The sequence below is a fragment of the Pongo abelii genome, chromosome 5 (assembly GCF_028885655.2).
Source record: "Pongo abelii isolate AG06213 chromosome 5, NHGRI_mPonAbe1-v2.0_pri, whole genome shotgun sequence".
In the NCBI taxonomy this organism is placed as follows: Eukaryota; Metazoa; Chordata; class Mammalia; order Primates; family Hominidae; genus Pongo; species Pongo abelii.
This window is the reverse complement of record NC_071990.2, coordinates 135,440,087-135,453,565: the sequence shown is the minus strand read 5'-3', so window position 1 is coordinate 135,453,565 and position 13,479 is coordinate 135,440,087.

Below are 13,479 nucleotides of genomic sequence, written 5' to 3'. Positions count from 1 at the left end.
CACAAGAGAATCAAAATAGAGCATAAAAATAGAGTATATAAGTTTTCATCTAGTAAAAGGCAAAAATGAAATAAGAAAACAAGTGATTAAACAAATAATGTGTAAAGAAAATCAAGAGAGGAGAAAAAAGAAACAGAAAAAGTAGAACAAATAGAAAGCACAAAGAAAGAGAGTAGAAGCAAGCAAGTTCTAAGCGTAGTAACCATAATATGTGTAAATAGATTAAATTCACCCTTAACAATACAGAAATATAATAACAATGGAACAATATAGTAATGGATGAAAATAATTCAAGAATTTTTTTGTACAAATATATTGAGCTAAAATAAAGACAGAGATTGTTCTGGTGGACTAAAAAAGTAAACAAAAAAACCCCTCTATTGTCTCCACAAGATTCTTTAAAGAATGGAAAGCTAAAAACTAAAAAGGATTCCAGAAAAATACTAACCAGAAAATCTAGTAGCCATGTTAATATCAGACAAATGTTTTGCTGATATTTTGCTTACACAAAAATCACATCTACCCAGGAGATAAGCAAAAATTAATAATACACAATTGTTACCAAAACGCCAAGGGGTTCATTTCGGTCCTGCTGCTTACTGCATGGAAAGCCAATCACTGAGAGGGCAAGTATTGCCAAGGAAGAAGGCTTTAATTGGGTGATGCAGCCAAGAAGATGGGAGCCCCATCTCAAATCCATCTCCCTGACAGACTAAAATTAGGGATTAATATAGCAGGGAAGAAATGTAACAATGCATGGAAAAACAGGAACTCAGGAAGCCTAAGGAATCAAACATGATGATTGAGGGGCCTGGTGTGTCATTGTCTGGATGCAAACAATTGCTGAGTTTCAGTTCTTTGATACTTTTTGAGAGGCCTGAGGGTCCTTTCTAGAGGAAGGAACTCAGATAAAACAAATTTAAGTTTCAAGCTTTAAGAAGATCAGGAGGATCAATTTCTATGTTTATATAAACATATAAACACAAAAACAAAAAATCTATCTATGTGACTATTGGGTTGATTTCACAATAAGAAATTGACAAATTTATATTGCAATGAATATGCCAATAATAAGCCTTTCTGAATAAGGCAGATAAAAGTAGAGATATAGAAGATTTAACTAACACAATGAATAAGCTTGTTATTTGCTTTAAGGAAGAAAGCCTGAAAGTTATCAACTTAAGAGTCTAGAAAGAAAGGCAGAAGAAACTGCAAGAAAGAAAAAATTAACGATGAAGATAAAGACAGAAACTCATGAAATAGAAAAAGAGAAAACGGAGATGATTCTATTGATTAAAAAAAAATGTAAAATAAACATTGGGTGAGTCTGGCCAAGAAGAATGAGATAAAGCCCAAATAAAAACAATTAAGAATGAAAAAGGGAGTCCTAACTTCAGATATAGTGAAGCCTAAAACAATAAAAGGGAGAACACTATGAACAACTTTGTACCAATAAATTGAACATTTTGAAGAAATGGATAACTTCTTAAAAATAAAAAAAAAGGTTAGCAAATATAACTCAGGAAGAAAGAAATGAACCTCTGGATTTTGGTAATTGACCAACCATCCTGAAGAAAACTATTAAAAATGCTGGGGAAAAAAATCTAAAAGCCTTTTTAAAAGTAAATACTGAACAGAGAATAAGATACTATAAGATGAAAATTAGGAACAAAAAAGAACCAAGAGAGATACATAAGCAGTAGAAGGTGTTTATGCTTTGTAGGGGTAATGACAACTTGAACTTTCGTTTTGATGTCCCCACTGAGTGAAAGGTATGGCAATTGCCCAGGGATTGCACAAAGCAGGAAGCTGAACAGGAAGGAGATCCTCCTGACAGTGAGGTAGGAAATGAAAGGGCTGTGTCCTGAGGGCAAGAATATACCTGAAATAAACAAATCCTTTTGTGGTTGTTTCCATCATGGTGACGGTCCGGGGAATTTCAAGCTTTGAACTTAGATTAAGGTAGTCTCAGACTGATGGTGTCCTTAGGTGCCTAGCAGAAACAAAGAGATCTCTCTACAGGAAGGTAGATTCCTGTTAGGCTAGGATAGTTCCCACAAATACATTTTAAAGTACTATTACCAGAACATGTGTAGTCAAGTTTAAACAGACACATGAGGAAAGAAGACAACATAAGCAAGAACAAACAGAAATAACAAAGGCCATAGAATCACAAATACTTAATATTTGGATTTAGCAGGTTATAAAATAGGTAATAAAACTATAGTTATTATTTAATGAAATAAAAGATAAATTTGAAATAACTTTGGGAAAAATTACATTGCAGATATTTAAAAAAGGACCAAAGAATAAAATAAATTTATATGGTTCAGAAACTCTCCACTGTTTTAGTCTTCTGGTGGCACTCCATACTGGTTTTTAGTGCTGCTATGAATTAATTTTTCTTTGAGACGGAGTCTCACTGTGTCACCAGGCTGGAGTGCAATGGCAAAATCTTGGCTCTCTGCAACCTCCACCTCCTGGGTTCAAGCGATTCTCCTGCCTCAGCCTCCCAAGTAGCTGGGATTACAGGCATGCGCCACCACACCCGGCTAATTATTATTATTATTATTTTTTGTATTTTTAGTAGAGATGGGGTTTCACCATGTTGGCTAGGCTGGTCTCAAACTCCTGACCTCAGGTAATCCACCCACCTCAGCCTCCCAAAGTGCTGGGACTCTAGGTGTAAGCCACCACGCCTGGCCTGAATTAATTTTTATGTTTACGTTTTTACATAATTTTTATTTTTACATTTCTTCAATTTAATTGCATTTTGAAAGGGCAAGGAGGTAAATATGCGTTTTAGGTCACCTTGAAAGCTGGTTGATGACTTTAATAGCAGACTAAATACAGTTGAAAAGAGAATTGGTGAACTAGGAGCTAGGTCAGAAAAACAATAATTTAAAAGTGAAACAGAGAGACAAAAAGAAAACACAGAATAAGAATTAAGAGAAATAAACAACAGAGGAGAATGGATTAATATACATCTCATCAGAATCTAGGAAGGAGAGGAGAGAGAAATGGGGCAAAGGTAATATCTGAAGAGATAATGGCTGAGAATTTTACGGAAGTGATGAAAGACACTAATGTACAGATTAAGACAACCCAGTGAGTCTCAAGCAAAATAAATAAGAAGAAACCTATATCTAAAATTGTCATAATGAAATAGCTGAAGAGCAAAGCTAAAAAAAATAGAAAAAGAAAAGAAAATAGTGAAAACAATCAGAGAAAAGTGATGAATTGCTTTCAAAGGAGTAAATGTGAAATTGACATGAATGCTCAGCAGCGGCAAGAGACATCAGAAGACAATGGAAGGGGATCTTCCACTTACTGAGAGAAAATTATTATCTAGTCTTAATGTCTAGTGAAAAATATTTTAATAATGAGGCTGAAATAAAGACATTTTCAGGCTAATGAAGACTGAGTAGTTTTTCCTAAGCAGAATCATACTAAAGAAAGTTATAAAAAAAGTGCGTTAGACAGATATAAAAATGTAAGCTATAAAAAGGAATAAAGAGCAAAGAAAGTGGTGAATAAATAAGTTAATATACACTGAAAGAGTAAAAGAACAACAATATAGCATCTAAAAAATAGAAAAAAAATGCAATTACAAGTATCACATATGTTGAAGAGGGTCAAATGGACTCAAATATCCTAAGCAGCTTGTATGAAGGGTAAAGGTTAAGTATGCATGTTGTAATTCTAGAATAATTACTAAAAGAATAGAAACAAATTACACAATCTCCCAGCAGTAAAGGGAAAAAAATTGATGATAAGAAACAATTTGTTGAAAGAAGCAAGAAAAAAGAGAAAAGTATATATACTGAATAGGTAGAACAAATAGCAAACCATAAGATGGTAAATTAAAACCCAAATATGTAGACAATTACATTAAATGTATATGAACTAAATACTCCAGTTAAAAGTCAAGCTTATCAAAACTGATTAAGAAAAACAAAACGGGACAGGCACAGTGGCTCAGGCCTGTAATCCCAGCACTTTGGGAGGCTGAGGTGGGTGGATCACTTGAGGTCAGGAGTTCAAGACCAGCTTGGCCAACATGGTGAAACCCCATCTCTACTAGAAATACAAAAATTAGCCAGGCGTGATGGCGCATATCTGTAATCCCAGCTACTTGGGAGGCTGAGGCAGCAGAATCACTTGAACCTGGGAGGTGGAGGTTGCAGTGAACCCAGGTTGCAGCGGAGCCACAGCACTCCAGCTTGGGTGACAGAGTGAGATTCCATTTCAGAAAAAGAAAAACAAACAAACAAACAAAAAACAAAATCTAACTATATGCAGCTTACAAGAGAGACCCATCTAGGGCATTTTGGGATCATGGCGGACACAAGGCAGGACTAGATTGCAGCTCTGGTCAGGGCAGCATGCGGAGGCTTGCATTATGAATTTTAGCTCCAGACTGACTGCAAGAACAAACCAGCAATCCTGAGAGGACCCACAGACCGTCTGAAAGAAGCAGACTGCTCCTGCAGGACCCAGGAGATACCCCAAATACTGTGAGTGCCTCAACTGCAGAAGTGGGAAAGGGAGACCCTCCTCTCCTAGACACACACCCCTACTGGAGAAGCTGACAGTCTGTTTGCGGGAGAAGTTTCCAACTTTACCTGGAGCTGATGCAAGTTACAGAGCTGAGTGGAGCGAAATACAGGGGTAGAGGTAGCAGCAGAAAGGCCCTGGGAGCTCGCTGGGTCCCCAGGCAGCCCATTCCTGCCTGGCACCACAGGGATCCATCAGGAGGGTGGCCAGAGGAGCAGGCGGTAAAACTCCAGAGGGAAAAGGAATTCTCTAGCTGAACTTTGTAACCATTTGAACTAGGTGAGAAGCCACCTGGCCAGAACTCGAGAGAGCAAAAATCCGGCTTGTAGACTTCACAGGTGGGGAAAGAACTAAAGCCCTTTGTTTCCTTTTTTTTTAAAAAAAATTATTATTATACTTTTAATTTTGAGATACATGTGCAGAACATGCAGGTTTGTTGCATATATACACGTGCCATGGTGGTTTGCTGCACCCATCAACCCATCATCTATTTCTCCTAATGCTATCCTTCCCCTAGCCCCACACTCCCTGACAGGCCCTGGTGTGTGATGATCCCCTCCCTGTGTCCATGTGTTCTCATTGTTCAACTCCCACTTATGAGTGAGAACATGCAGTGCTTGGTTTTCTATTCCTGTGCTAGTTTGCTGAGAATGATGGTTTCCAGCTTCATCCATGTCAATGCAAAGGACATGAACTCACCCTTTTTTGTGGCTGCATAGTATTCCATGGTGTATATGTGCCACATTTTCTTTATCCAGTCTAACATTGATGGGCATTTGGGTGGGTTCCAAGTCTTTGCTATTGTGAACAGTGCTGCAATAAACATATGTGTGCATGTGTCTTTATAGTAGAATGATTTATAACCCTTTGGGTATATACCCAGTAATGGGATTGCTGGGTCAAATGGTATTTCTGGTTCTAGATCCTTAAGGAGTTGCCACACTGTCTTCTACAATGGTTGAACTAATTTACACTCTCACCAACAGTGCAAAAGCGTTCGTATTTCTCCACATCCTCTCCAACATCGGTTGTTTCCTGACTTTTTAATGATGGCCATTCTAACTGGCGTGAGATGGTATCTCATTGTGGTTTTGATTTGCATTTCTCTAATGACCAGTGATGATGAGTTTTTTTTCATGTGTGTGTTAGCCACATAAATGTCTTCTTTTGAGACGTGTCTGTTTATATCCTTTGCCCACTTTTTGATGGGGTTGTTTTTTTTCTTGTAGATTTGTTTAAGTTCTTTGTAGATTCTAGATATTAGCCCCTTGTCAGATGGATAGATTTTCTCCCATTCTGTAGGTTGCCTGTTCATGCAGATGATGGTTTCTTTTGCTGTGCAGAGGCTGTTTTGTTCAATGAGGTCCCATTTTAGTTCCATTTTAGGTCCATTTAGTTCAATTAGGTCAATTTTGGCTTTTGTTGCCATTGCTTTTGGCATTTTAGTCATGAAGTCTTTGCCCATGCCTACATCCTGAATGGTATTGCTTAGGTTTTCCTCTAGGGTTTTTATGGCTTAAGTTTTACGTTTAAGTCTTTAATCCATCTTGAGTTAATTTTTATATAAGGTGTAAGGAAGGGGTCCACTTTCAGTTTTCTGCATATGGCTTGCCAGTCTTCCCAACACCATTTATTAAATAGGGAATCCTTTCCCCATTGCTTGTTTTTGTCAGGTTTGTCAAAGGTCAGATGGTTGTAGATGTGTGGTGTTATTTCTGAGGCCTCTGTTCTGTTTCATTGGTCTATATACCTGTTTTGGTACCAGTACCATGCTGTTTTAGTTACTGTAGCCTGGTAGTATAGTTTGAAGTCAGGTAGCATGATGCCTCCAGCTTTGTTCTTTTTGCTTAGGATTGTCTTGGCTATATGGGCTCTTTTCTGGTTCCATATGAAATTTAAAGTAGTTTTTTCTAATTCTGTGAAGAAAGTCAATGGTAGCTTGGTGGGGATAGCATTGAATCTATAAATTACTTTGGGCAGTATGGCCATTTTCATGATATTCATTCTCCCTATCCATGAGGATGGCATGTTTATCCATTTGTTTGTGTCCTCTCTTATTTCCTTGAGCAGTGGTTTGTAGTTCTCCTTGAAGAGGTCCTTTACATTCCTTGTAAGTTGTATTCCTAGGTATTTTATTCTCTTTGTGGCAATTGTGAATGGGAGTTCACTCATGATTTGGCTTTCTGTTTGTCTATTATTGGTGTATAGGAACACTTGTGATTTGTGCACATTGATTTTTGTATCCTGAGACTGCTGAAGTTGCTTATCAGGTTAAAGAGATTTGGGGCTGAGATGATGGGGATTTCTAAATACATGTCATCTGCAAACAGAGACAGTTTGACTTCCTCTCCTCCTATTTGAATACCCTTTATTTCTTTTTCTTGCCTGATTGCCCTGGCCAGAACTTCCAATATTATGTTGAAAAGGAGTGGTGAGAGACGGCATCCTTGTCTTGTGCTGGTTTTCAAAGGGAATGCTTCCAGGTTTTGCTCATTTAGTATGATATTGGCCGCCAGTTTGTCATAAATAGCTCTTATTATTTTGAGATACGTTCCATCAATACCTAGTTTATTGAGAGTTTTTATCCTGAAGGGGTGTTGAATTTTATTGAAGGCCTTTTCTGCATCTATTGAGATAATCATGTGGTTTTTGTCGTTGGTTCTGTTTATGTGAATTACATTTATTGATTTGCATATGTTGAACCAGCCTTGCATCCAAGGGATGAAGCCAACTTGATCATGGTTGATAAGCTTTTTGATGTGCTGCTGGATTCGGTTTTCCAGTATTTTATTGAAGATTTTCAGATCGATGTTCATCAGGAATATTGGCCTGAAATTTTCTTTTTTTGTTGTGTCTCTGCCAGGTTTTGGCATCAGGATGATGCCAGCCTCATAAAATGAGTTAGGGAGGAGTTCCTCTTTTTCTATTGTTTGGTATAGTTTCAGAAGGAATGGTACCAGCACCTCTTTGTACTTCTGGAAGAATTCAGCTGTGACTCCGTCTGGACTTGGGCTTTTTTTGGTTGGCAGGCTATTAATTACTGCCTCAATTTCAGAACTTGTTATTGGTCTATTCAGGGATTCAACTTCTTCCTGGTTTAGTCTTGGGAGGATATATGTGTCCAGGGATTTACCCATTTTTTCTAGATTTCCTAGTTTATTTGCATAGAGGTGTTTATAGTATTCTCAGATGGTACTTTGTATTTCTGTGGGATCAGTGGTGATATCCCCTTTACCATTTTTTACTGTGTCTATTTGATTCCTCTCTCTTTTCTTCTTTATTAGTCTGCCCAGCAGTCTATTTTGTTGATCTTTTCAAAAAACCAGCTCCTGGATTCGTTGATTTTTTAAAAGGTCTTTCATGTCTCTATCTCCTTCACTTCTGCTCTTACCTTAGTTATTTCTTGTCTTCTGCTAGCTTTTGAATTTGTTTGCTCTTGTTTCTCTAGTTCTTTTAATTGTGATGTTAGGGTGTTGATTTTAGATCTTTACTGCTTTCTCCTGTGGGCATTTAGTGCTATAAATTTCCCTCTAAACACTGCTTTGGCTGTGTCCCAGAGATTCTGGTACATTATGTCTTTGTTCTCATTGGTTTCAAAGAACTTATTTACTTCTGCCTTAATTTCATTATTTACCCAGTGGTCATTCAGGAGCAGGTTGTTCAGTTTCCACGTAGTTGTGCAGTTTTGAGTGGGTTTCTTAATCCTGAGTTCTAATTTGATTGCACTGTGGACTGAGAGACTGTTATGATTTCCGTTCTTTTGCATTTGCTGAGGAGTGTTTTACTTCTATATGTGGTCAATTTTAGAATAGGTGTCATGTGGTGCTGAGAAGAATGTATATTCTGTTTATTTGGGGTGGAGAGTTCTGTAGATGTCTATTAGGTCTGCTAGGTCCAGAGCTGAGATCAAGTCCTGAATATCCTTGTTAATTTTTTTTCTTGTGGATCTAATATTGACAGTGGGGTGTTAAAGTTTCCTACTATTATTGTGTGGGGGTCTAAGTCTCTTTGTAGGTCTCTAAGAATTCGCTTTATGAATCTGGGTGCTCCTGTATTGGGTGCATATATATTTAGGATAGTTAGCTCTTCTTTTTGCATTGATCCCTTTACCATTATGTAATGCCCTTCCTTGTCTTTTTTGATCGTTGTTGGTTTAAAGTCTGTTTTATCAGAGACTAGGATTGCAAACCCTGCTTTTTCTTGCTTTCCATTTGCTTGGTAAATATTCCTCCCTCTGCTTATTTTGAGCCTATGTGTGTCTTTGCAGATGAGATGGGTCTCCTGAATACAGCACAGCAATGGCTCTTGAATCTTTATCCAATTTGCCAGTCTGTGTCTTTTAATTAGGAGCATTTAGCCCATTTACATTTAAGGTTAATATTGTTATCTGTGAATCTGATCCTGTCATTATGATGCTACCTGGTTATTTTGCCTGTTAGTTGATGCAGTTTGTTCATGGTGTCGATGGTCTTTACAATTTGGTAAGTTTTTGCAGTGGCTGGTACCGGTTGTTCCTTTCCATGTTTAGTGCTTCCTTCAGGAGCTCTTGTAAGGCAGGCCTGGTGGTGACAAAGTCTCTCAGCATTTGCTTGTCTGTGTAGGATTTTATTTCTCCTTCACTTATGAAGCTTAGTTTGTCTGGATATGAAATTCTGGGTTGCAAATTATTTTCTTTAAGAATGTTGAATTTTGGCTCCCACTCTCTTCTGGCTTGCAAGGTTTCTCCAGCGAGATCAGCTGTTAGTCTGTTGGGCTTCCCTTTGTGGGTAACCCTACCTTTCTCTCTGGCTGCCCTTAACATTTTTTCCTTCATTTCAACTTTGGTGAATCTGATGATTATGTGTCTTGGGGTTGCTCTTCTCGAGGAGTATGTTTGTGGTGTTCTCTGTATTTCCTGAATTTGAATGTTGGTCTGTCTTGCTAGGTTGGGGAAGTTCTCTTGGATAATAGCCTGAAGTGTGTTTTCCAACTTGGTTCCATTCTCCCCGTCACTTTCAGGTACACCAATCAAACATAGGTTTGGTCTTTTTACGTAATCCCATATTTCTTGGAGGCTTTGTTCCTTTTCATCTTTTTTCTCTAATCTTTTCTTCTAGCTTTATTTCATTAAGTTGATCTTCAATCTCCGATATCCTTTCTGCCACTTGATTGATTTAGCTATTGATACTTGTGTATGCTTCGTGAAGTTCTCATGCTGTGTTTTTCAGCTTCATCAGGTCATTTATGTTCTTCTCTAAACTGGTTATTCTAGTTAGCAATTCCTCTAACGTTTTTTCAAGGTTCTTATCTTCCTTGCATTGGGTTAGAATATGCTCCTTTGGCTCAGAGGAGTTTGTTATTACCCACCTTCTGAAGCCTACTTCTGTCAATTTGTCAAACTCATTCTCCATCCAGTTTTGTTCCCTTGCTCTCCAGGAGTTGTGTTCCTTTGGAGAAGAGGCTTTCTGGGTTTTGGAATTTTCAGCCTTTTTGCACTGGTTTCTCCTCATCTTCGTGGATTTATCTACCTTTGGTCTTTGATGTTGGTGAGTTTCAGATGGAGTTTCTGTGTGGATGTCCTTTTGGCTGATGTTGATGCTATTCCTTTCTGTTGGTTAGTTTTCCTTCTAACAGTCAGGCCCCTCTGCTGCAGGTCTGCTGGAGTTTGCTGGAGGTCCACTCCAGACTCTGTTTGCCTGTTTCACCAGCTGAGGCTGCAGAACAGCAAAGATTGCTGCCTGTTCCTTCCTCTGGAAGCTTCATCCCAGAGGGGCACCAGCCAGATGCCAGCCGGAGCTCTCCTATATGAGGTGTCTGCCGACCCCTGCTGGGAAATGTCTTCTAGTCAGGAGGCACAGGGGTCAGGGACCCACTTGAGGAGGCAGTCTGTCCCTTAGCAGAGCTCGACTGCTGTGCTGGGAGACCCGCTGCTCTCCTCAGAGCTGGCAGGCAGGAATGTTTAAGTCTGCTGAAGCTGTGCCCACAGTCACCCCTTCCCCCAGGTCCTCTGTCCCAGGGAGATGGGCGGTTGATCTATAAGCCCCTTACTGGGGCTGCTGCCTTTCCTTCAGAGATGCCCTGCCCAGAGAGAAGAAATCTAGAGAGGCAGTCTGGTTACAGCGGCTTTGCTGAGCTGTGATGGGCTCTGCCCCATTTGAACTTCCCAGCAGTTTTGTTTACACTGTGAGGGGAAAACCGCCTATTGCAGCCTCAGTAATGGCAGACACCCCTCCCCACATCAAGCTCTAGCATCCCAGGTCGAATTCAGACTGCTGTGCTGGCAGCAAGAATTTCAAGCCAGTGGATCTTAGCTTGCTGGGCTCCATGGAGGTGGGTTCTGCTGAGCTAGACCACTTGGCTCCCTGGCTTCAGACCCCTTTCCAGGGCAGTGAACAGTTCTGTCTCACTGGCATTCTAGGCGCCACTGGGGTATGAAAAAACTCCTGCAGCTACTTTGATGTCTGCCCAAATGGCTGCCCAGTTTTGTGCTTGAAACCCAGGGCCCTGGTGGAGTAGGCCTGGAGGGAATCTCCTGGTCTGTAGGTTGTGAAGACCATGGGAAAAGCGTAGTATCTGGGCCAGAGTGCACCATTCCTCATGGCACAATCCCTCATGGCTTCCCTTGGCTAGGGGAGGGAGTTCCCCAACACCTTGCACTTCCCAGGTGAGGTAATGGCACATCCTGCTTCAACTTGCCCTCCATGGGCTGCACCCACTGTTTAACCAGTCCCAGTGAGATGAGCTGGGTACCTCAGTTGGAAATGCAGAAGTCACCCACCTTCTGCATTGATCTTGCGGGGAGATGCAGATCAGAGCTGTTCCTATTTGGCCATCTTGCCAGCCACTCCAAGCCCTTTTCTTTCGCAGCTGGGAGGCGAAAAGCCTCAGGCACTTTTTCAAGCCCATTTTGCCCTCCACCAATAAACAGACTTGGGGCTGTTGCAGGGGGGCACAGTGGGAGTGAGACGGGCCCTTTGGTTTGCTTGAGAGCTGAGTGAGTCCTGTGACTGCCAGCTTTCCCCCATTTCCCTAACATCCTGCATGACTCAGCAGAGGCAGCCATAATCCTCCTAGGTACACAACTCCAGTGACCTGGGAATCTCACCCCTGTCCCCCACAGCAAGACACACCCAAGGAGGGTCTGAGTTTAGACACGCCTAGCTCCACCCTCCATGATGGTCCTTCCCTACCCACCCTGGTAGTGGAAAGCAAAGGGCATATAATCTTGGGAGTTCTAAGGCCCCACCCACCACTGATCCCTCTCCACAGTTCTATGGCTGATTCTCTTTGGAAAGCACCACCTCCTGGTAAGAGGCCAACCAGCACAAAAATGGAAAATTAAACCACCGAAGCTAAGGACCCTCACAGAGTCCATTGCACCCTCCACCACCTCCACTGGAACAGGCACTGGTATCTATGACTGAGAGACCCATAGATGGCTCACATCACAGGACTGTGTGCAGACAAGTCCCAGTACCAGCCCAGAACTGGGTAGACTTGCTGGGTGGTTAGACCCAGAAGACAGACAACAATCACTGCAGTTCGGCTCACAGGAAGCCACATCCACGGGAATGGAGGAGAGTACTAGATCAAGGGAACACCCTGTGAGACAAAAAAATCTGAACAGCCTTCAGCTCTAGACCTTCCCCTGACAGAGCCTGTCCAAATAAGAAGGAACCAGAAAACCAACCCTGGTATTATGACAAAACAAGGCTTGTCAACACCCCCCATAAATCACACTATTCATCAGCAATGGATCCAAACCAAGAAGAAATCCATGATTTACCTGAAAAAGAATTCAGGGGGTTAGTTATTAAGCTAATCAGGGAGGGAACAGAGAAAGGCGAAGCCCAATGCAAGGAAATCCAAAATATGATACAAGATGTGAAGGGAGCAATATTCAAGGAAATAGATAGCTTAAAGAAAAAGAAATCTAAAATTCCACAAACTTTGGACACACTTTTAGAAACGTGAAATGCTCTAGAAGGTCTCAGCAATAGAAGTGAACAAGTAGAAGAAAAAAATTCAGAGCTTGAAGACAAGGTCTTTGAATTAACCCAATCCAACAAAGGCAAATAAAAAAAAAATAAGAAAAGATGAACCAAACCTCCAAGAAGTCTGGGATTATATTAAACGACTGAACCTACGAATAATCAGTGTTCCTGAGGAATAAGACAATTCTAAAAGCTTAGAAAATATATTTGGGGGAATAATTGAGGAAAACTTCCCCAGCCTTGCTAGAGACCTAGACAAGAAGCACAAAGAACACCTGGGAAATTCATCACAAAAAGATCTTTGCCTAGGCACATTGTCATCAGGTTACCCAAAGTTAAGATGAAGGAAAGAATCTTAGGAGCTGTGAGACAGAAGCATCTGGTAACCTATAAAGGAAACCTATCAGATTAACAGCAGATTTCTCAGCAGAAACCCTACAAGCTAGAAGAGATTGGAGCCCTTTCTTCAGCCTCCTCAAACAAAACAATTATCAGCCAAGAATTTTGTAGCCAGCAAAACTAAGCATCGTATATGAAGGAAAGATACAGTTGTTTTCAGACAAACAAATGCTGAGAGAATTCACATTACCAAGCCACCACTACAAGAACTGCTAAAAGGAGCTCTAAATCTTGAAACAAATCCTGGAAACACATCAAAACAGAACCTCTTTAAAGCATAAATTACACGGGACCTATAAAACAAAAATACAATTTAAAAAACAAAAACAACAACAACAAAAAATCCCAAAGTACACAGACAACAAAGAGCATGATGAGTGCAACGGTACCTCATATTTCAATACTAACATTGAATGTAAATGGCCTAAATGCTCCACTTAAAAGATATAGAACCGCAGAATGGGTAAGAACTCACCAACCAACTTTCTGCTGCCTTCAGGAGACTCACCTAACAGATAAGGACTCACATAAAGTAAAGGAGTGGAAAAAG